The sequence below is a fragment of the Ranitomeya variabilis genome, chromosome 3 (assembly GCF_051348905.1).
Source record: "Ranitomeya variabilis isolate aRanVar5 chromosome 3, aRanVar5.hap1, whole genome shotgun sequence".
Classification (NCBI taxonomy): domain Eukaryota; kingdom Metazoa; phylum Chordata; class Amphibia; order Anura; family Dendrobatidae; genus Ranitomeya; species Ranitomeya variabilis.
In genome coordinates, this window is record NC_135234.1 from 684,504,791 (window position 1) to 684,529,936 (window position 25,146).

Below are 25,146 nucleotides of genomic sequence, written 5' to 3' on the forward strand. Positions count from 1 at the left end.
GTCCTAGTTTGCATACATTGCTGTTACTAATAGAAGGTGCTACATTTCAAGTTTCCTGCCTCTTGAAGAGGCAATTTGGATGCCAACCAAGATAAGAGGCTGAATTTACTTCTTTGCTATACCAATGAATAACCATTTTACTGCTGGAAGAGAGCAAACTAAATTCCCTTCTGTGTCATACCTGTGATTAACCATTTCCCTGCTGGAGGATTCCAGGCTGTATTTATTTCGGTTATACCTGAAAATAACTAAGGGTACTGTCACACAGTGGCACTTTTGTCGCTACGACGGTACGATCCGTGACGTTCCAGCGATATCCATACGATATCGCAGTGTCTGACACGCAGCGATCAGGGACCCCGCTGAGAATCGTACGTCGTAGCAGATCGTTTGGAACTTTCTTTCGTCGCTGGATCTCCCGCTGTCATCGCTGGATCGTTGTGTGTGACACCGATCCAGCGATGCGTTCGCTTGTAACCAGGGTAAACATCGGGTTACTAAGCGCAGGGCCGCGCTTAGTAACCCGATGTTTACCGTGGTTACCAGCGTAAAAGTAAAAAAACACAAACAGTACATACTTACATTCCGGTGTCTGTCCCCCGGCGTTCTGCTTCTCTGCACTGTGAGCGCCGGCCGGCCGGAAAGCGAGCACAGCGGTGACGAGGTGACGTCACCGCTGTGCTTTCCGGCTGGCGCAGACACAGTGGAGAGAAGCAGAACGCCGGGGGACAGACACCGGAATGTAAGTATGTACGGTTTTTTTTTTTTTATTTTTACGCTGGTAACCACGGTAAACATCGGGTTACTAAGCGCGGCCCTGCGCTTAGTAACCCGATGTTTACCCTGGTTACCCGGGGCCTTCGGCATCGTTGGTCGCTGGAGAGCTTGTCTGTGTGACAGCTCCCCAGCGACCACACAACCACTTACCAACGATCACGGCCAGGTCGTATCGCTGGTCGTGATCGTTGGTAAATCGTATAGTGAGACAGTACCCTAAGGCACTTCCTGTGCTTTACTGCAACCCTGTTGGAGGATACCAGTTTTCTATCAAATCACTCTTCCACATACCTGTCCCTGCTTCATCCGTGCTACCTGCTTCACTTGTTTGACGACTTGCTTACCCAACTGTCCTGGCCCTCAATGATCATTTGCTATCTGTCAAGACTCACTCCACTACAAAATCACATCTGGTCCATGTTGCTTGCCCAGACCAAGATAAGCCATTAGCACATCAGCCTGAACCAATGATGAGACAGGAGTTGTGTCTCAGACTACCACAGACTGCCTGTAGACACTGTCGCTAAGTTATACTGACTGATCATGGCTCTTCCCAAATGGAGCTGAGCTAAAAAATCACTGGGGAAAAATATCACCTGTATTAATTTTTAATCCTATGAATGCATATCAGCTTCAAAAATCCCCTCCAGTAAATACATAAGTGATCATACTCGAAGGTATTGTCTGGGGTAATTATATCCGATTGTACGAGTCTAACACCCAGCTCCCCCACCGATTAGTTGTCAGCTCTGTTTGCTGCTGGATTATAGACAGCGAGTAACTCCATTCCCTGTGTAGTGTCTGTTGCTGAGAACTACAGATCAGCTGCAGTTCAAGAGTTCTTGGCAGAGGAAGCTACATCTGACCAGTGCTGATTTTTCTTTAAATACTTTTTTAAAAACATCAGCTCATTCAAGATAAATATGAATATTAATTGGGAAATCAGGAATGATAATTGTCGGCTGACTGATTTCTTTGCTTAAGAATATAATAAGGCGCTCTTTTTAAGGCTTATTTACCTGGGCCAATGCAAACAATATGGAAATAAATGATTGTTATTATATTTATCCATCCTCATAAAGTTTGTGTTTTGTTGTGCAGCGTATATTCCGTTTACAAAGTAGAAGTATGCCGCTGTCAGTGATTATTTTTTAGGTTGCGTGTACTTGTCGGCTGACTGCTGCCATGTCTACATTTGCCGATGAAATCCGAAAAAACTTGGCACTCTAGATGAATAATTATCATATGCAAAAGGTTTATTGATGTGCATCCATAAAGGCAAGTCGAACGTTTTCGGTCGACATCCGGACCTTCATCAGAACAAATATAAGAGATCTGGTGCAGGGAGAAACATTAATCCTGTCTCTATAAATTCCAATATTGGTAGGGTAGCCTGGATGCAGCAAGAAGTCCTGTCCACGTGGGCGCACGTGTGATGCGACCGGAGTCACTGGGTAAATGGCGCCATTTACCCAGTGACTCCGGTCGCATCAATAAACCTTTTGCATATGATAATTATTCATCTAGAGTGCCAAGTTTTTTCGGATTTGGATTTGTTGGGCTGGATACCCTACTTGAGCACCTACTCTATACACTACTACGAGTGCCGTGTTGTTCTATTATTACATTTGCCGATGAGACTGCCGACACTGACATTACACAAGGTGACGTTTTCCACAGAACATAGATGATGGAATATTTAGCATTATCCTAGGAATTTTGATTTCTTCATGCTTCTCTCATACACCTTTGCTATTTTTCAGAAGCATTATATTTTGGCAGGAACTAGGGAAGCTGTAAGATGCTGGAAGATTTAATTCCCTTGCCTGGAAGTGAGGAGCTCCATGGCAGGCCTGATCAATGCTGCTGCGAGTCAGCAAATTTATAGAAATGATTTATTATGTAGATCATCATTACTTAGCCTTTGGTAGTGCAGGAACTCTAGTATTGTGACTGGAAGTATGGCCATGACTAGCGATGTATTTACAGCTTGGGCTGCTTCAGGCCAATGATCATAAATTCTATTTCAAGACACATTTTTGACCGATGTAATAAAAACTTCCAATCGTACAAAAGTGACATATGTTTTACGGACAGTCCGGATGGCACGTCATGCTCATGATTAGTTTTAGACCGAAATGATGAGAAACTGACATATTTTTTAGTAATAAAACAAAAAAAATAATTTACCCTCTTGAAACAAAATTGAATATTTACGGTATTTTATAGAAATATTAACCATATCATTCTATCTATCTTACAACACATGAGCCAGATGAACATTTATTTGTTGGCACCCTGTGTGGGATCTTCAGTTGGGCCCCTGTTTTGGGTATACAGTGTAGAAATAACAGTACCAGTTACTAATCACCAGAGACATATGTAATGCTGTCACTAGGACCACAAAAATTACTGCTATATAATGCTAGAATAAATCTGTGACATCACAAGTTGTTTCAGACCGGTTACATTCTGTGACCTAGCAAATGTGCCATTAACACAGTACTTTATAATAAGTGTGCTTCTGTCAAGTAAACTCATGGTCTACATAGTAAACAGTTGAAACCAGACGTTTCCATACACTATATAAAAAGACACATCTGCATGTTTTTCTCAATATCTGACATGAAATCAGAATAAACCTTTCCCGTTTTAGGTCACTTAGGATTGCCGTAATTATTAATATTTGCCAAATGCCAGAATAATAAGAGAGAGAGAATGTTTTAAGGCATTTTTATTACTTACTGCAAAGTCAAAACTTTACATACACGAAGATTACTATTAGTGATGAGCGAGTGTGCTCGTTACTCGAGTTTTCCGAGCATGCTCGGATGTTCTTCGAGGATTTTGGGTGTGCTCGGTGATTATGTTTGAGTGCCCGCAGCTGCATGATTTGCGGCTGCTAGACAGTCTGAATACATGTGGAGGTTGCCTGTTAGGGAATTCCCACATGTATTCAAGCGGTCTAGCAGCAGCAAATCATGCAGCTACGGGGACTCAAACATAATATTCGAGCACACCCAAGATCTTCGGAGAACACCCGAGCATGCTCAGAAAACTGGAGCAACGAGCACACTCATTCATCACTAATTACTATGCCTTTAAACAATTCTGGACTACCCATATGATGATGTCATGTGTTTGGAAGCTTCTGTATTTTAATGCACACCTGAAACACGTTGCTTCTTTGTGTAACATCATGGGAAAGCCTAAAGAAATCAACCAAGAAACTTCTAATTTGTTTCAACTGTATGTATCATTAAATTGATAGTTTGAAATCCAGCCGCTCATATAGTATTCGTATAGCGAATCAAATGCACATTAAATGGAATTTTTCATGAGAAAAAGGCCTATTGATTAAAACAGGTCTTGCATTTTTCGCACTGCTCACAGAGGCTATTTTAGACTCAAATTTGCTGTTCTTTATAGAAATCTTTTCAGAAGTCTCATTATCATCAAAGGAACAATTACATTGACAGGTAATAACTCTATACGTAGCTGATAACACAGGATCCATCAATCATAATAAGCTCTACCTACTCCTCCTTCCTTCACAATGACTTTTGCAGAGGTTCATTAGATGTTTCAATAGAAAAGACAACGTCTGAATCAATAAGTTGCTGCTAATGGTCATGTTGATTTTCTGAAAGAAGAGACTGTACGAGTTTAGATCAGCCAAAGTGGTCAGAGCAAAAATGCAAGATTTCTTTTTTTTTTTTTTTAATACAGATGGTGAAAAATAAATAAAAAAAATGATTTCTCACACTAATCACTGAGACTCATACTTCCTATCCTTTACCGAAGACTTTTCGGGAGTCTTATTATTATCATAGGCACAATTACAAAAATGGGTAAAAAAGATAGAGAAAAACTAAAGAAAAAAATTGTACCAAATATTTTTAAAAATACATTTAATATAAAAACATGATGACACATTGCCTTTAAACCTGATTGAAAAACCTCTAATCCTGTATTCCACCTTAATCTGTTTTTTTTTTTGCAGTTACATATGCTGAACTAATTACCCGATGTTTGAAAACATTCATCCTATTTGTTAATTAATTCATGACAGCAGTAGAAAATGAAGTAGGAAAATTAAGAGCAGCCATGTTCAACTGAGAGAAACATACCATATTGGATTATCTGCAAGTAGCATTTATGTTGTAGAGCAGATCAATATACATATTTAATTGGAAATATTATTATAAAAATTAATTTTCACACTTAAACCTTGGTTCATTTTGGTAGGCGTACAGTGGGAGAGTCTACTAAATGATTGACAGTCTGGGGCATTACAATTGCAGACACAGAGGGTGACACTGCCCCCATGCAGTAGAGAGACCCGCCAATGCCAGCACCTATTTCAGCTGGATGTGCATCCGAGGATAGCGGCACAGAGACCAGCCAACTCACTGCACTACCATATATACCACCGGCCAATCAGAGGCCTGCAGATGACGTCAGTGTGCCCGTCACAACAGGCGTGACATTATGCGCCACCCATGGCTGGCACGCTGAAGAGGTCACCGAATGTCAGCAGAGCGAAGGAACGTAAGAAGAATTTTTTTTTTCTTGCGTTGGAAAAGAATGGACATTATTAGTGATGAGCGAGTGTACTCGTTGCTCGGGTGACCTCCGAGTATTTTTTAGTGCTCGGAGATTTGGTTTTTATGGCGGCAGCTGAATGATTTACAGCTACTAGTCTGCTTGATTACATGTGGGGATTCCCTAGCAACCAGGCAACCCCCACATGTACTTAGCCTGGCTAATAGCTGTAAATCATTCAGCTGCCGTGATGAAAACTAAAGCTCCGAGCACTAACTAATACTTGGAGGTCACCCGAGCGTGCTGGGGAAAACCCGAGCAACGAGTACACTCGCTCATCACTAGACATTTTACTAGGAAGGATACCACAATGAAAGACATTATACAAAGATGGAGCAAAGAACTGAGGTTATAATACCAGTCTGGGGCCAAGTATGGAGGGAATTATACCAGGAAAGGGCCCACTGTAGGGGACCTTATACCAGGAGGAGCCCAGGTTGGGTTACATTATACCATGATGGGAGCCATTGTTAGAGGAAGGGACCAGGATGGGGGACATTAATACAATAAGAGGAATAGGATGGGTGACATAGTTACTGGAAGAATGTCAGGATGGAGGGCATTATACGAGGAAGGGGCTTAGAATGGGTGTTATTATAACAGAAAGAGACAAAAGAGATTGGACATTATTACAGGAGGGGTCACAGGATGGGGGACATTATTACAGAAAAGGGCCATGACGGGCGACATTATTACAGAAGGAGGCCACGACGGGGGACACTATTGTAGAAAGGGATACAGGATGGGAGACATTATTACAGGAAGGGGCCAGAACAGAAGACATTATTGCAGCAAGGGGCTAGGATGGGGGACATAATTACAAAAAGGGGGCCAAGAAGGTGGACATTATTACAAGAAGGAGCCGGGACGTGGGACATTATTACAGGAAGGTGCCAGGATGGGGGACATTATTACAGAAAGGAGCCAAGATGGGGGACATTATTACAAGAAGAGGCCAGGACGGGTGACATTATTATAGAAAGGCCCATACATCTGACCAACATGAAGGTGTGGGCCCAGGTCCAAATGTTGCATCAGAGCCCATCGTACTCTAGTTATGCCAGTGCAATTTTGCCAGTCTCCCCTATATGAGTGTGCATAAAAAACAGCTGTCAGTCACTGAATAGAACCACTCACTGGACTCTTGAGTACAGAATGAAATTTGGTTTAAATGGAAAAAATTGCAATCTTCAATGAAAGAGTAGCATGATGGCTCAGTGGTTAGCACTTGTAACTCTGGAAGGAGTTGTATTTGGTATGTTTTCCCCATGTTTGCATGGGTACTGGTTCTCCGATTTCCTCAAAGACTTCAAAGATATACTGGTTAGTAATTTACATAGTGATCCCCAGTGGGGACAGTGATGATGATGTATGTAAAGTGTTGTACAATTAATGGCACTACATAAGTAAAATAAATAAATGAATGTTTCTCTTAAACCAGGCATTTTCTGGTCTAGGACATCTTGCGTGTGAATTGGACTATATTTTCACTGTAATCGGGTACCTTTAAAGCCATTAACAGAACTTACAGTGCCTTGCGAAAGTATTCGGCCCCCTGGAACTTTTCAACCTTTTTCCACATATCATGCTTCAAACATAAAGATACCAAATGTAATTTTTTGGTGAAGAATCAACAACAAGTGGAACACAATTGTGAAGTCGAACGAAATGTATTGGTCACTTAAAATTTTTGTGGAAATTCAAAAACTGAAAAGTGGGGCGTGCAATCAGGGCCGTACTGGCCATTTGGCAATTCTGGCAAATGCCAGAAAGGCCTGTCTGGTTGTGGGCTGCCTTGTCTGCTACATTGTTATCAGAATCAGTGTTCTCAAGACCCCATACTGCTAAGAATTGTGAAGGAGCAAAAAGTTGCTGACTCCATCACTTACTCCAGCAGGCCACAGGTATCATTAGTATATTGGTCTTGTAGTAAATCTTCCTTTCCTCCATCCAGGGAAATATTAGTAATATATCCCATCAGGTGCGTGTGATTTCAAATGCCAGTTCTGTATTTCAGCCCCAGTCCGTACCTGCTTGCAATATTCTGAATCCTGCATTGAGCAGGGGATTGGACACAATGATCCTTGAGTTGCATTCCAACTCTAACATTCTATGATTCTATTATTTTCATTAAATGGGTGTGCCTCACTCAGCTGCTCTCAGAGGTAGACACAGGAATGCTTCTGGTGTCAGACACCTGCTGCTTTAGGCCAGGTTCACATTAGCATTCAGGGGCTCTGCGGAGAACTGCGTACTTACTCCATTAAACCCTTCCTACTTCCGCATACTTCTGCATGCGTCCAGCGTACCTATCTTTAATATTGTCTGCAGGACATGTGGATATATGCGTTCCCATGTGGACAACGGGCGCATCAAAACGACGCATCCGCATCCCTTTAAATTTTTCACTCTGTTTCATTGCAGCCATTTGGTAAATTCAAAATAGTTGATTTTTTTCTCATTAATGTACACTCTGCACCCCATCTTGACTGAAAAAAACAGAAATGTAGAAATTTTTGCAAATTTATTAAAAAAGAAAAACTGAAATATCACATGGTCATAAGTATTCAGACCCTTTGCTCAGTATTGAGTAGAAGCCCCCTTTTGTGCTAGTACAGCCATGAGTCTTCTTGGGAATGATCACACCTGAATTTGGGGATCCTCTGCCATTCTTCCTTGCAGATCCTCTCCAGTTCCAGGTTGGATGGTGAACGTTGGTGAACAGCCATTTTCAGGTCTCTCCAGAGATGCTCAATTGGGTTTACGTCAGGGCTCTGGCTGGGCCAGTCAAGAATGGTCACAGAGTTGTTCTGAAGCCACTCCTTTGTTATTTTAGCTGTGTGCTTAGGGTCATTGTCTTGTTGGAAGGTGACCCTTCGGCCAAGTCTGAGATCCAGAGCACTCTGGAAGAGGTTTTCATCCGGGATTTCTCTGTACTTGGCCGCATTCATGTTTCCTTCAATGGCAACCAGTCGTCCTGTCCCTGCAGCTGAAAAACACCCCCATAGCATGATGCTGCCACCACGTTTCACTGTTGGGATTGTATTGGGCAGGTGATGAGCAGTGCCTGGTTTTCTCCACACATACCGCTTAGAATTATCACCAAAAAGGTCTATCTTCGTTTCATCAGTCCAGAGAATCTTATTGCTCATAGTCTGGGAGTCCTTCATGTATTTTTTAGAAAACTCGGTGCGGGTTTTCATATGTCTTGCACTGAGGAGATGCTTCTGTCGGGCCACTCTACCATAAAGGCCCGACTGGTGGATGGCTTCAGTGATAGTTGACTTTGTGGAACTTTCTCCCATCTCCCTGCTGCATCTCTGGAGCTCAGCCACATTGTTCTTCTTTACCTCTCTCACCAAGGCTCTTCTCCCACACGTTCTCAGTTTGGCTGGACGGCCAGGTCTAGGAAGACTTCTGGTGGTCCCAAACTTCTTCCACTTAAGGATTATGGAGGCAACTGTGCTCTTGGGAACCTTGAGTACTGCAGAAATTATTTTGTAACCTTGGCCAGATCTGTGCCTTGCCATAATTCTGTCTCTGAGCTCCTTGGCCAGTTTCTTTGACCTCATGATTCTCGTTGGGTCTGACATATGCTGAGAGGTCTTATATAGACAGGTATTTGCCTTTCCAAATCAAGTCCTATCAGTTTAATTAAACACAGCTGGACTCCAATGAAGGAATAGAACCATCTCAAGGAGGATCACAAGGAAATGGACAGCATATGACTTAAATGTGAGTGTCTGAGCAAAGGGTCTGAATACTTATGACCATGTGATATTTCAGTTTTTCTTTTTAAATAAATTTGCAAAAATTTCTACATTTCTGTTTTTTTTTCAGTCAAGATGGGTTGCAGATTGTACATTAATGAGAAAAAAATAACTTTCATGAATTTACCAAATGGCTGTGATGAAGCAAAGAGTGAAAAATGTAAAGGGGTCTGAATACTTTCCGTACCTACTGTATATGTGGGATTCGCCCGCTCAGACCACAATAGGTCTTCAGCTCCTCATGAAGTTACTGTCTGGATACTTCCCTCTCCAAACACACAGCAGAGACCAAAAATCTTAGCAGTTGGACATTTAACATCCCCAACCACACCCTTGAGGTGGAGACGTGGTGAGAAGGTGCACCGCCCATCTATTATTCCTACTATTCCTATTAGAAAAAAAACAAACCCTTAATGGCTGGTTAACCCCTCAGCACATAGCATTCTAGAAAGTAACTTATAGGTTTCACATGACGGAAGATAGCAATCTATGTGACATATATATCCCCTTACATACAGGGCCAGTGTCCCTGTCACAATGGGAAAAAGATATGTGAACCTGCTCAGCAATCAACTCAAACACTCAAAGTGAATACCCAGGACAGCATAATGTAGCAGCTGAGACTCTGATTTCAGACATTGGTCACTTATTAGGCTGTATGCTGTTATTTCAAAACAATGAATCTTTTATCAGCAGGAGATTATCACTGCCCCACTGGTGCCCCCCATAAATCCTGAGCCAACTCTGTCCCCAGCACTGAATAGCAACTTACAGTCAATATACAACATACATACAGAGCATGGTGTGGACTGGGGGAGATTTCTGAGCTCTGCTACATGCTAAAAACTCTGATTGTATCACAACTGCTGCACCCAGTAAACTGAGTGATACATCACTGGAATCAGGGACTCTTTCCCTACGTCATTCTGCTCTCAGATGAGGTAGCAAAAACCTGGTGACAGATTCCCTTTAAAACCTTTGGTTGCACAAAATAATTTTCTTTTAAAGGATCTTAGTCCTTTAAAAGTCTCTTTTGTGGTAAGACTTCATTATCGCATCAGCAGAGAGACCATATGGAGGACTATCTTGTCCTCTTCTGGATCTCTCCAACATTACTGCCCATTATGCATTATAAAACCTTAAATAAATATTGTTCAGTAACTAAATTTTATCAGGCAGTTTATAGGGTTGTCCCCTTCTGGGACTTTTAGTATATGCATTAAATACGGGATTGACATTGGAAGAGCGCTAAGCCATTTTTTGGATATACCATAGTTTTCTCCATTCTTGACAGTGCATGCTGGGGCCCTATTTTTGATATATGACGGGACCCGCTTCTACAGTGCCTTGCGAAAGTATTCGGCCCCCTGGAACTTTATTTTTTATTTTACATTTTTGTGGAAATTCAAAAACTGAAAAGTGGGGCGTGCAATATTATTTGGCCCCTTTACTTTCAGTGCAGCAAACTCACTCCAGAAGTTCATTGTGGATCTCTGAATGATCCAATGTTGTCCTAAATGCCTAATGATGATAAATATAATCCACCCGTGTGTAATCAACGCTCTGTATAAATGCACCTGCTCTGTGATAGTCTCAGGGTTCTGTGGGAAGCACAGAGAGCATCATGAAGACCAAGGAACACAATGGGCAGGTCCGTGATACTGTTGTGGAGAAGTTTAAAGCCGGATTTGGATACAAAATGATTTCCAAAGCTGTAAACATCCCAAGGAGCACTGTGCAAGCGATCATATTGAAATGGAAGGAGTATCATACCACTGCAAATCTACCAAGACCCGGCCGTCCCTCTAAACTTTCATCTCAATCAAGGAGAAGACTGATCAGAGATGCAGCCAAAAGGGCTATGATCACTCTGCATGAACTGCAGAGATCTACAGCTGAGGTGGGACGGTTTGTCCATAGGACAACAATCAGTCGTACACTTCACAAATCTGGCCTTTACGGAAGAGTGGCAATAAGAAAGCCATAAAAAGACATTTAAAGTTTGCAACAATCCACCTATGAGACACACCAAACATGTGGAAGGAGGTGCTCTGGTCAAATGAAACCAAAATCGAACTGTTTGGCAACAATGCCAAAGGATATGTTTGGCTTAAAGGCAACACAGCTCATTACCCTGAACACATCATCCCCACTGTCAAACATGGTGGTGGCAACATCATGGTTTGGGCCTGCTTTTGTTCAGCAGGGACAGGGAAGATGGTTAAAATTGACGGGAAGATGGATGGAGCCAAATACAGGACCATTCTTGAAGAAAACCTGTTGGAGTCTGCAAAAGACCTGAGACTGGGACGGAGATTTGTCTTCCATCAAGACAATGATCCCAAACATAAAGCATAATCTACAATGGAATGCTATGTGCAAAAAGAAAAAAAAAAAAAAGAAAAGAAAAAAAAAAAAAAAAAAAAGAGCATGAACCGCACATCCCAAAATCATACGTTGATCTAAAGCCGCTAGGCAAAAATTTAAATACTGAACATGAGGGTTTCAGTTTAACATTCTGATCAGACTGTATGAAGCCCACTGCCCCTTCACGGCAAACCTCGTAGTGGGTCCTAACGCCCTAACGGAGCGGAGCCGTGCGTGCTTTCTCCCCCCTTTTTTTTCTTTTTCCACAAAGTATGTACTTGTCTCTTTTTTTGGACCAGCACTCCTCCCATTTGGCTCAGGTGATTTTAATTAGCAGGAGACTGCAAAGTAAGGGGTCTAGCCCATTTTGGCTCTCACTGAAGAGCTGGAGGAAGGTGAGTTTAAATGCTCCCTTCATTTTGGTGCTGGTGCTGTGTGGCGGCCATTGTTGCTGTGGCTTTGTGCTGGTGGGGCGGCGCGGTCTGGAGTCTTGGGGGCTCAGTCTCGCAGCATGGGTGCTGTGGGGCAACAGGCCGTCCGCCCTGCTGGTGCATGGCCGCAGCAGCGGTGGTCACCGCGCGGCTCCGCTCCGTTAGGGCGTTAGGACCCACTACAAGGTTTGCCGTGAAGGGGCAGTGGGCTTCATACAGTCTGATCAGAATGTTAAACTGAAAACCTCATGTTCAGTATTTAAATTTTTGCCTAGCGGCTTTAGATCAACGTATGATTTTGGGATGTGCGGTTCATGCTCTTTTTTTTCTTTTTCCACAAAGTATCTACAATGGAATGGTTCACAAATAAACGCATCCAGATGTTAGAATGGACAAGTCAAAGTCCTGACCTCAATCAAATCGAGAATCTGAGGAAAGAGCTGAAAACTGCTGTTCACAAACGATCTCAATCAAACCTCACTGAGCTCGAGCTGTTTGCCAAGGAAGAATGGGCAAGAATTTCAGTCTCTCGATGTACAAAAGTGATAGAGACATACCCCAAGTGACGTGCGGCTGTAATCGCAGCAAAAGGTGGCGCAACAAAGTATTAAGTTAAAGGGGCTGAAGAATATTGCACGCCCCACTTTTCAGTTTTTGAATTTCCACAAAAATTTTAAATAACCAATAAATTTTGTTCAACTTCACAACTGTGTTCCACTTGTTGATTCTTCACCAAAAATTTACATTTGGTATCTTTATGTTTGAAGCATGATATGTGGGAAAAGGTTGAAAAGTTCCAGGGTGCCGAATACTTTCGCAAGGCACTGTATCAGACATTTATGGCATATCCTATCAAAATGCTATAAATGTCCCACATGGGATAAGTCTTTTTTTAGACGGTCTACAATGACTGTTTTCTCAGATATTGTAAATTAATAAACATCCTAAAATCTTTTCCCTTTATTGCCTCTTGTCCTGATTAGTGATGCTAAACACAATTAATATACCGGTAATCATTTATTCTTCTTGCATACCTTCGTGTACTGGACAAAAGGAAAAAAATTCTAAGTGTTGTGAAATTGCAAAAAAAGTGCAATTCCAAAGTTGTTTTTTTTCATTTCACCATGTTCACTAAATGCTAAAACTGACCTGCCATTATGATTCTCCAGTTCATTACGAGTTCATAGACACTTTGGTGTATAGGTTTTTTTTATTTAAGTGATGAAAAAAAAATCCAAACTTTGGTAAAAAAAAAAAATGGTCCCATTTTCTGAGTCCTGTAGCGTCTCCATTTTTCCTGATTTGGGGCTGGGTGAGGGCTTATTTGGTTGCGCTCCAAGATGATGTTTTTATTGATAACATTTTGGTGTATTTTGACTTTTTTCTCACTACGCCATTTAGCAATTGTGTTAATTCTTTTTTTATATTGATAGATTGGGTGATTATGAATTCGGTGATACCAAATATGTGTATGTTTGATTTTATTGTTTTATTTTGTATGGGGCGAAAGGGGGGCGATTTGAACTTTTATATATTTTTTACTTTTTTAATATTTTTTTTAATTTTTTTTAAACTTTTTGCATGCTTCAATTGTCTCCATGGGAGACTAGAAGCTGCACTTGTCCGATTGGCTCTGCTACATACAGGCGATGATCACATCGCGTGTGTGTAGCAGAAATGCTGACTTGCTATGAGTGCCTACCACCGGGCGGCGCTCATAGCAATCCGGCAGTGACAACCATAGAGGTCTGCAGGAGACTAGTGATGAGCGAGAGTACTCGTTACTCTGATTTTCCCGAGCACGCTCGGGTGGTCTCCGAGTATTTGTTAGTGTTTGGAGATTTAGTTTTCATCGCCGCAGTTGAATGATTTACAGCTATTAGCCAGCCTGAGTACATTTGGGGGTTGCCTGGTTGCTAGGGAATCCCCACATGTAATCAAGCTGGCTAATAGCTGTAAATAATTCAACTGCGGCAATGAAAACTTAATCTCGGAACACTAACAAATACTCGGAGACCAACCGAGGGTGCTCGGGAAAACCCAAGAAACGAGTATATTCGCTCATCACTACAGGAGACCTCTGGTTTTCATGCCAACCGGTTACCCGCGATCACGTGACGGGGGTCACCGATGGGCAGATTTCCGAGGAGATTTCCGGAAGGCATGTTAAATGCCGCTGTCAGAGTTTGAAAGCAGCATTTAACTGGTTAATTGCCACGGGTGGATCGTGATTCCACCCGCAGCTGTTCTGCAGCTGACATGTGCCGGGAAAGATGTGGGTCACCACTGGAGCCCACATCAAAGGGAGGGAGTCCGACATCAGTGTACTATTACGCCCGATGTCAGAAAGGGGTTCAACAACAACCACAAGAGGGATTTCATCACCCAGGTATAATTGTAATCAGTATAACGGCACTGACCTGACACTGTCTGTAGGTTACTGTGTATAATCCTGCTGACAGGTTTCCTTTAAAGAGGTTGTCCAAGCCAATTTAAAATTTTACCGGTGGCTTAAGACATAAAAAAGCAACAAAGCAATGTCCACCAACCTGTACTTACCTAGATGCAGCACAGACCACTCTGCATTTACTCCGGAAGGGAAATGTCACCATTCAAGCAGAGGTTGGACTGCAGCGGCCTGTGATTGGGTACTGAGGTCAGATGACTTGCTGCCAATGACAGGCCCCATGGTTTTGTTGCTACTTGAATGTTTAATTTTTCTTCCGGTGGAAATGCAGACCCCAAAGTGGCATCATTGGATTCCAATAAATGTCAGTAAGTGAGTATCACCACCAGGCAACCCATTTAAAGAGAACCTGTGACTTGCCATAAACACATAATTTTATTGCCCAGTTATAAATGGCACTGTTCCACAACCGGATAACCCCTTTAATGGACCCATTTAGTAAGAAGAAATTTTACAAAGCAGAGACCACCTAAGAAATATGTTGACCCCCAAAAGATTTATTCCTAACATTGAGTTTTAGCAACAAGCAAGGGAAATTGAAAAGTCAGCCCAAACAATTGATAAAAGTGAACTTGCATTTTAGTTTTTTGTGAACACATTTTGCCATTTCAGACTCCGTTTTTCCTGTACTGTCTTTTTTTTTCAAACTGTACAAAATAGCACATTCGATGGCCCAGATCTTTTCTGTAAGCTAAAGCTCTATTAGAATAAAGTAATTATCTCTCCTTTGTTCGCGAGTCACCAGCTGCTTCTCAGAGGTAATAGAATTTATGCAAATCTGCTTGTTAAGGTAGCAGGAGGATCTATCCAATTCTATATTCCAAGCAGGGAGCTTTGTATATATGAGGGGAGGTCATTGACAGACCTAGAGGAGCGCTGCTCCGGAGCAGTACCCGTCCTCTGCTTGTGATCCAATATTGCCATATATTTGCAGAAACAGGACTTTAATAACACGAGATAGAAAATGTGGTCGCACAAAGAGACGCACCAGGCACTCGAAATATACTCAAATACTTCACCACCTCCAGCTCCTCACATGGCACTACACAATCAGGAGGTAAAAGAGACAAGTGGTTTTTCCAATATCTCTAAATGGCTCTGACAGAAATTGAACCCACAAGATTACATACTAAAAACCAACATATTGACCTTCATGAGCACATCCCCTCATGGCGTGCAATTACAGTCTGTCGGCCACCAGCTGCAAAGCCGTGGTGCTTTCTCCATGACAGCAGTGAGATGAATAGCCGCTGTGTTCTCCTATGTAATATACCCGGTATGTGGTACACTGCTGGCAGGCTGATCCTCACCTTATTACAGGTGACAACCGTGCAGACTGGGGGCTTTAGTGTCAGATTCACAGCCTCTCGCCAAAGGGGGGCGCTATTGCTCCTCACTTAGACCTGATGATTATTGTCCCAACGCTTTACTAACATGTCACTTTGATGTTTGTGCTTTCCACTTCTCCGGGTTTACTATCAGATAAAGCCGACTCTATTCAAAATGCATTGAAAATTGGTTTAAACTGTGATACGACTTATCATCCTGACAGCGCAGAATGAGTGCGGCGTGCAACAGACCGCTGCACTGACGATTAGCCAGTTCAGGAGAAAAAAAATGGTGACTAGTTACAGCATCTTATTCACCATATGGCTGCGAAATGACAAATTAAGTATTATCCCTCGGCTCGAACGTTGTGCCACGGTATGTTTGGAATTATACAGTATCTCCCTCCTGTAGCTATAGCTCTTAAGAGATTGGGACACAGTAAAATAGACTCATCTGTTTCTGTCCTGATTGTGTGAGTATACGAGAAAAAGCTCAGAGACTTTCAAATGTCAAAGTGCTAAAGAAACACAAGGTCTAATCTCGCCGTGATGCACATAATGTTCTTTGTTCATGCACTTTCACGCATATTAAATGGTAACACTCAATGCGATTTTTTTATGATGGATTTCAGCCTCGCTGTACGTTCATGGCTCTCTGCTGAAATCTGTTATCAGAGAAGCAGGGAATTTCAGATGACTCCTTCTTCCAAGCTGTTTTTTCCCCTTTTTCCATGGCTTTAGTAATCCCGAATTTAGTACAGATGAGGCCTTTGATTGGATGTGACAGAGATCTGATAGGCTCTGCTAGAAGGCAGAATGAGCGGATGAGCTGGTGCTAGTCAGGAAACGAGCGAGATAGAAACTCTCGGAGGTCATAGATAAGAAAATTGAAGCCAAGCGAAAGAACTGTTGACTTGTATAAGGCAAGATTAGAACCTTGTCTTAAGTGTCACATACCAAGAGATGCCTATTCATCCTCTCACTTAAGGCATTGTAAGAGTAAGGCTTCACTTAGAATTTTTATAGTATGACTTAAAGAGGCCTTTGCACTGGATTTTTTTTTTTTTGTGTGTCTCCTCCAATTGGCACTGGTCCACTAATTGTGGAACAATTTTTTATTTTCTTCTGTGATCATCCATTCCAAAGTTATGCTCCCGGGTAATTGTGGTGCAGATTTTCCCTTCAACCAACTGGGCATATACCACAAAACTTGATGCTGGTCAATAAAAACGCAACCATGACAACAGAGAATTTCTGTAGTAAACGCTCAGTTGGTTGAAAAGGAACAGCTATATTTCCGAGGGCATAAACTTGGAATGCAGGGGCACAGTAGAAAATGAAAACCTGTTCCAAAATGAATAAAGCAGCATTAATTGGAGTTGGAACTCAATTACTGGCACAACTTTGCAAAACCATTTGGATAAGATGTCTAAAGGGGCAAACACTTATTATATGAGGTTTAACCCCTTCATGACATCCACCACACATGTACAGTGCTGCGGGAGGTGCGTTCACCATATATGTACGGTGTTATGATCTGGTGGTTAAGAGGCCACACTGATATGACCTGGTGGCTAAAACGCAACATGGGACGAGCTCTGAGATGGTGGTATCTCTACTGACCGCAGTCCCTAATCCTAACAACAACACTAGTAATAGCCGTGGGATGTTCCTGACTCTCCCTAGACACCTCTTCACAGCCTAAGAACTAACTACCCCTAAAGAAGGAAATAGAAAGCTATCTTGCCTCAGAGAAAACCTCAAAAGGAAAGACAGCCCCCCCCCCACGAATATTGACTGTGAGTGAAGAGGGAAATGACGTACACAGAAATGAAATCAGATTTCAGCAAAGGAGGCCAATACTAAACTTGATAGACAGAGAGAAAAGGATACTGTACGGTCAGTATTAAAAACTACAAAATCCACGCAGAGTTTTCAAAAATGAACTCCACACCGACTCACGGTGTGGAGGGGCAAATCTGCTTTCCCAGAGCTTCCAGCTAGTCTGAATATGACATAGTGACAAGCTGGACAAAAAGAGACATATTTGCAGAGCAATAGAGTCCAGGCAAATGGACAAACAAAAACTTAGCAAAAACTTATCTTTTGCAGACAAGGACAGGCCATATGAGAAATCCAAGGAGAGAACCAAATCCAACCAAGAACATTGACAGCTGGCATGAACTAAAGCCCAGAGCAGGTTTAAATAACAAACCCAGGCAAGGCGATTAGTGAAGGCAGCTGCCACAGCTACCTAAAGGAGCAGCAGTTCCACTCGAAACCACCAGAGGGAGCCCAAGGGCAGAACTCACAAAAATACCATTAGCAACCACAGGAGGGAGCTCCAGAACGGAATTCACAACAGTACCCCCCCCTTGAGGAGGGGTCACCGAACCCTCACCAGAGCTCCCAGGCCGATCAGGACGAGCCAAATGGAAAGCACGAACCAAATCGGCAGCATGAACATCGGAGGCAACAACCCAAGAATTATCCTCCTGGCCATAACCCTTCCACTTGACCAGATATTGAAGCTTCCGCCTCGAAAAACGAGAATCCAAAATCTTCTCCACCACATATTCCAATTCCCCCTTAATCAACACCGGAGCAGGAGGATCAACGGAGGGAACCATAGGTACCACATATCTCCGCAACAAAGATCTATGGAACACATTATGAATGGAAAAGGAAGCTGGAAGGGCCAAACGAAAAGACACCGGATTGATAATTTCAGAAATCTTATAAGGCCCAATAAAGCGAGGCTTGAACTTAGGGGAAGAAACCTTCATAGGAACATGATGAGAAGACAACCAGACCAAATCCCCAACACGAAGCCGGGGACCAACACACTGATGACGGTTAGCAAAACGTTGAGCCTTTTCCTGAGACAACGTCAAATTGTCCACCACGAGTCCAAATTTGCTGCAACCTGTCCACCACAGAATCCACACCAGGACAGTCAGAAGGCTCAAGCTGCCCCGAAGAAAAACGAGGATGAAAACCAAAATTACAAAAGAAAGGCGAAACCAAGGTAGCCGAACTAGCCCGATTATTAAGGGCAAACTCGGCCAACGGCAAAAAGGTCACCCAATCATCCTGATCAGCAGACACGAAGCATCTCAAATAGGTTTCCAAGGTCTGATTGGTTCGCTCCGTTTGGCCATTTGTCTGAGGATGGAATGCTGAAGAAAAAGACAAATCAATGCCCATTCTAGCACAAAAGGACCGCCAAAACCTAGAAACGAACTGGGAACCTCTGTCAGACACAATATTCTCCGGAATACCATGCAAACGAACCACATGCTGAAAAAATAATGGAACCAAATCAGAGGAGGAAGTCAACTTAGGCAACGGTACCAAATGGACCATCTTAGAAAAACGGTCACAAACCACCCAGATGACAGACATCTTCTGAGAAACAGGAAGATCAGAAATAAAATCCATGGAAATATGCATCCAGGGCCTCTCAGGAATAGGCAAAGGCAAAAGCAACCCACTGGCACGGGAACAGCAAGGCTTAGCCCGAGCACAGGTCCCACAGGACTGCACAAATGAACGCACATCCCGCGACAAGGAAGGCCACCAAAAGGACCTAGCCACCAAATCTCTGGTACCGAAAATCCCAGGGTGACCAGCCAACACTGAACAATGAACCTCAGAAATTACCCTGCTAGTCCATCTATCAGGAACAAACAGTTTCCCCACAGGACAGCGGTCAGGTTTATCCGCCTGAAACTCCTGAAGTACCCGCCGCAAATCAGGGGAGATGGCAGAAAGAATCACCCCCTCCTTGAGGATCCCAGCTGGCTCAAGAACTCCCAGAGAATCAGGCAAAAAACTCCTAGAAAGGGCATCAGCCTTCACATTCTTAGATCCTGGAATATACGAGACCACAAAATCAAAACGTGAGAAAAACAGAGACCACCGAGCTTGTCTAGGATTCAACCGCTTAGCAGACTCGAGGTAAATCAGATTCTTATGATCAGTCAAGACCACCACGCGATGCTTGGCTCCCTCAAGCCAATGTCGCCACTCCTCAAATGCCCACTTTATAGCCAACAACTCCCGATTGCCGACATCATAATTACGCTCAGCAGGCGAAAACTTTCTGGAGAAGAAAGCACATGGTTTCATCAAAGAGCCATCAGAATTTCTCTGAGACAAAACGGCCCCTGCCCCAATCTCAGAAGCATCAACCTCAACCTGAAAAGGGAGAGAAACATCTGGCTGACGCAACACAGGGGCAGAAGTAAAACAACGTTTAAGCTCCTGAAAGGCCTCAACAGCCGCAGAGGACCAATTCATCACATCAGCACCCTTCCTTGTCAAATCGGTCAGAGGCTTCAGCACACTAGAAAAATTAGCAATAAAGCGGCGATAAAAATTGGCAAAGCCCAAAAATTTCTGAAGGCTCTTTACAGATGTAGGTTGAGTCCAATCATGAATGGCCTGGACTTTAACAGGGTCCATTTCAATAGCCGAGGGAGAAAAAATGAAACCCAAAAAAGAAACCTTCTGAACTCCAAAGAGGCACTTAGACCCCTTCACAAACAACGCATTAGCACGAAGGACCTGAAATACCATCCTAACCTGCTTCACATGAGACTCCCAATCATCGGAGAAAACCAAAATATCATCCAAATACACAATCATGAATTTATCCAGATAATTCCGGAAGATATCATGCATAAAGGACTGAAATACCGATGGAGCATTAGAGAGCCCGAATGGCATCACAAGATATTCAAAATGGCCTTCGGGCGTATTAAATGCTGTTTTCCATTCATCACCTTGTTTAATACGCACGAGATTATACGCCCCTCGAAGGTCGATTTTAGTAAACCAACTGGCACCCTTAATCCGAGCAAACAAATCAGAAAGTAAAGGTAAAGGGTACTGGAATTTGACAGTGATCTAATTGAGAAGGCGATAATCTATACAGGGTCTCAAGGAGCCATCCTTCTTGGCAACAAAAAAGAATCCCGCTCCCAACGGTGATGAAAACGGGCGAATATGCCCCTTCTCCAAGGACTCCTTTACATAACTCCGCATAGCGGCATGCTCTGGCACAGACAGATTGAAAAGTCGGCCCTTAGGGAACTTACAGCCAGGAATCAAATTAATGGCACAATCACAGTCCCTATGAGGAGGCAGGGAACTGGACTTGGGCTCATCAAATATATCCTGGAAATCCGACAAAAACTCAGGAACTTCAGAAGAAGGGGACGAGGAAATGGACATCAAAGGAATATCACTATGTATCCCCTGACAACCCCAACCAGTTACAGACATAGATCTCCAATCTAGCACTGGATTATGTACCTGTAACCATGGAAAACCCAGCACAACAACATCATTCAAATTATACAACACCAAAAAGCGAATATTTTCCTGATGTGCTGGAGCCATGTACATGGTTAACTGTGTCCAGTACTGAGGTTTATTCTTGGCCAATGGCGTAGCATCAATCCCCCTTAAGGGAATAGGGCTTTGCAAAGGCTCCAAGGAAATACCACAGCGCTTGGCAAATTCTAAGTCCATTAAGTTCAGGGCAGCGCCAGAATCCACAAATGCCATAACAGAAAAGGACGACAATGAGCAAATCAGGGTAGCAGACAAGAGAAATTTAGGCTGTACAGTACTAATGGTAACAGACCTAGGGACCCTCTTAGTACGCTTAGGGCAATCAGAAATAGCATGAGCAGAATCACCACAGTAAAAACACAGGCCATTCTGACATCTGAATTTCTGCCTTTCTGCTCTAGTCAAAATCCTATCACATTGCATAGGCTCAGGACTCTGCTCAGAGGACACTGCCATATGGTGCACCACCTTGCGCTCGCGCAAGCGCCGATCAATCTGAATGGCCAAAGACATTGACTCATTCAGACCAGCAGGCGTAGGAAACCCCACCATAACATCTTTCAGGGCTTCAGAAAGACCCTTTCTGAAAATAGCTGCCAGGGCATACTCATTCCATTTTGTGAGCACAGACCACTTTCTAAATTTCTGGCAGTATACTTCTGCTGCTTCCTGACCCTGACACAGAGCCAGCAAAGTTTTTTCTGCCTGATCCACAGAATTAGGCTCGTCATACAGCAATCCGAGCGCTTGAAAAAATGCGTCAATATTGAGCAATGCAGGATTTCCTGGCTCAAGGGAGAATGCCCAGTCCTGCGGGTCGCCACGCAGCAAAGAAATAACAATCTTCACCTGCTGAATGGGATCACCAAAGGAACGGGGTCTCAGAGCAAAAAACAATCTGCAATTATTTTTAAAGTTCAAAAATTTAGATCTATCCCCAGAAAATAAATCAGGAATAGGAATTCTAGGCTCTAATACCGGAGTCTAGACAACATAATCTTGGATAATCTGTACCCTTGCAGCGAGTTGATCCACGCGCAAGGACAGACCCTGAACCTCCATATCAGCACCAAAATCCTGAACCACCCAGAGATTAAGGGGAAAAAAAAGACAAAACAAGCTACAAAGGAAAAAAAATGACTCAGAACTTTCTTTTCCCTATTTTGAGATGCATTTAACACATTGTGGGCCAGCTGTACTGTTATGACCTGGTGGTTAAGAGGCCACACTGATATGACCTGGTGGCTAAAATGCAACATGGGACGAGCTCTGAGATGGTGGTATCTCTACTGACCGCAGTCCCTAATCCTAACAACAACACTAGTAATAGCCGTGGGATGTTCCTGACTCTCCCTAGACACCTCTTCACAGCCTAAGAACTAACTACCCCTAAAGAAGGAAATAGAAAGCTATCTTGCCTCAGAGAAAACCCCAAAAGGAAAGACAGCCCCCCCCACGAATATTGACTGTGAGTGAAGAGGGAAATGACGTACACAGAAATGAAATCAGATTTCAGCAAAGGAGGCCAATACTAAACTTGATAGACAGAGAGAAAAGGATACTGTGCGGTCAGTATTAAAAACTACAAAATCCACGCAGAGTTTACAAAAATGAACTCCACACCGACTCACGGTGTGGAGGGTGTTATGACCCCAATGGCAGAGGGTCTCAGGAATAAATACCAAGTCTGCAAACACAAAAAACCAGCTCATAGGGCAGTGGTAACTGGGCTGACCATATATCTAATCCTAGCACCACAAATAGCAGTAGCCGGGGAACGTGCCTACGTTGGTTCTAGACGTCTCGCGCCAGCCGGAGAACTAACTAACCCTAGAAGGGAAAAGAAAGACCTTTCTTGCCTCCAGAGAAAAGACCCCAAAAGTTGGATACAAGCCCCCAACAAATAATAACGGTGAGGTAAGAGGAAAAGACAAACATAAGAATGAGCTAGGTATTTAGCAAAGAGAGGCCCACTAGCTAATAGCAGAATATAGTAAGATGACTTATATGGTCAGCAAAAACCCTATTAAAATATCCACGCTGGATATTCAAGAACCCCCGAACCGACTAACGGCCGGGGGGGGAGAACACCAGCCCCCTAGAGCTTCCAGCAAGGTCAGAACTCACATTTAGTACAAGCTGGACAAAAATAGAAGCAAAGCAAATAACCCAAAAAACAAAGAAGCAAGACTTAGCTTAATTTTGCAAGAACCAGGACCAGCAGACAGGAGCAACAGACGGATCTGATTACAACGATGCCAGGCACTGGACTAAGGATCCAGGAAGTTTATATAGCGACACCCCTGGACTAACGACCCAGGTGAGTGCCAAACTGAAGAAAGACAATCCCAGAGTCATATCACTAGTGACCACAAGAGGGAGCCAAAAAGTCTAATTCACAACAGTACCCCCCCTTTAAGGAGGGGTCACCGAACCCTCACCAAGACCACCAGGACGATCAGGATGAGCAGCGTGAAAGGAACGAACTAAATCGGCCGCATGCACATCAGAGGCAACCACCCAGGAATTATCCTCCTGACCATAGCCCTTCCACTTGACCAGATACTGAAGCCTCCGCCTGGAGAGACGAGAATCCAAGATCTTCTCCACCACGTACTCCAACTCGCCCTCAACCAACACCGGAGCAGGAGGCTCAACAGAAGGAACCACAGGTACAACGTACCGCCGCAACAAAGACCTATGGAACACGTTGTGAATGGCAAATGACACCGGAAGATCCAAGCGAAAGGACACAGGATTAAGGATTTCCAATATCTTGTAAGGACCGATGAAGCGAGGCTTAAATTTAGGAGAGGAGACCTTCATAGGAACAAATCGAGAAGACAGCCATACCAAATCCCCAACACGAAGTCGGGGACCCACACCGCGGCGGCGGTTGGCAAAACGCTGAGCCTTCTCTTGTGACAACTTTAAGTTGTCCACCACATGATTCCAGATCTGCTGCAACCTATCCACCACAGAATCTACCCCAGGACAGTCAGAAGGCTCCACATGTCCCGAGGAAAAACGAGGATGGAAACCAGAGTTGCAGAAAAATGGCGAAACCAATGTAGCGGAACTAGCCCGATTATTAAGGGCAAACTCAGCCAACGGCAAGAAGGTCACCCAATCATCCTGATCCGCAGAAACAAAACACCTCAAATAAGCCTCCAGAGTCTGATTAGTTCGCTCCGTTTGTCCATTAGTCTGAGGATGAAAGGCAGACGAAAACGACAACTCAATGCCCATCCTAGCACAAAAGGATCGCCAGAACCTGGAAACAAACTGGGATCCTCTGTCAGACACAATATTCTCAGGAATGCCGTGTAAACGAACCACATTCTGAAAGAACACAGGAACCAGATCGGAAGAGGAAGGCAGCTTAGGCAAAGGCACCAAATGGACCATCTTAGAAAAGTGATCACATACCACCCAGATGACAGACATGCCCTGAGACACCGGGAGATCTGAAATGAAATCCATGTAAATGTGTGTCCAAGGCCTCTTCGGGACAGGCAAGGGCAAGAGCAACCCGCTGGCACGAGAACAGCAAGGCTTAGCTCGAGCACAAGTCCCACAGGACTGCACAAACGACCGCACATCCCGTGACAAGGAAGGCCACCAAAAGGACCTAGCCACCAGATCTCTGGTGCCAAAAATTCCCGGATGCCCTGCCAACACCGAGGAATGAACCTCGGAAATTACTCTGCTGGTCCACTTATCAGGAACAAACAGTCTGTCAGGTGGACAAGAGTCAGGTCTACCAGCCTGAAATCTCTGCAACACACGTCGCAAATCCGGAGAAATGGCTGACAAGATAACTCCCTCTTTAAGAATACCAACCGGTTCTGCGACTCCCGGAGAGTCAGGCACAAAGCTCCTTGAAAGAGCATCAGCCTTCACATTCTTTGAACCTGGTAAATACGAGACCACAAAGTCAAAACGGGAGAAAAACAATGACCAGCGGGCCTGTCTAGGATTCAGGCGTTTAGCAGACTCGAGATACATCAAATTTTTGTGATCAGTCAAGACCACCACAC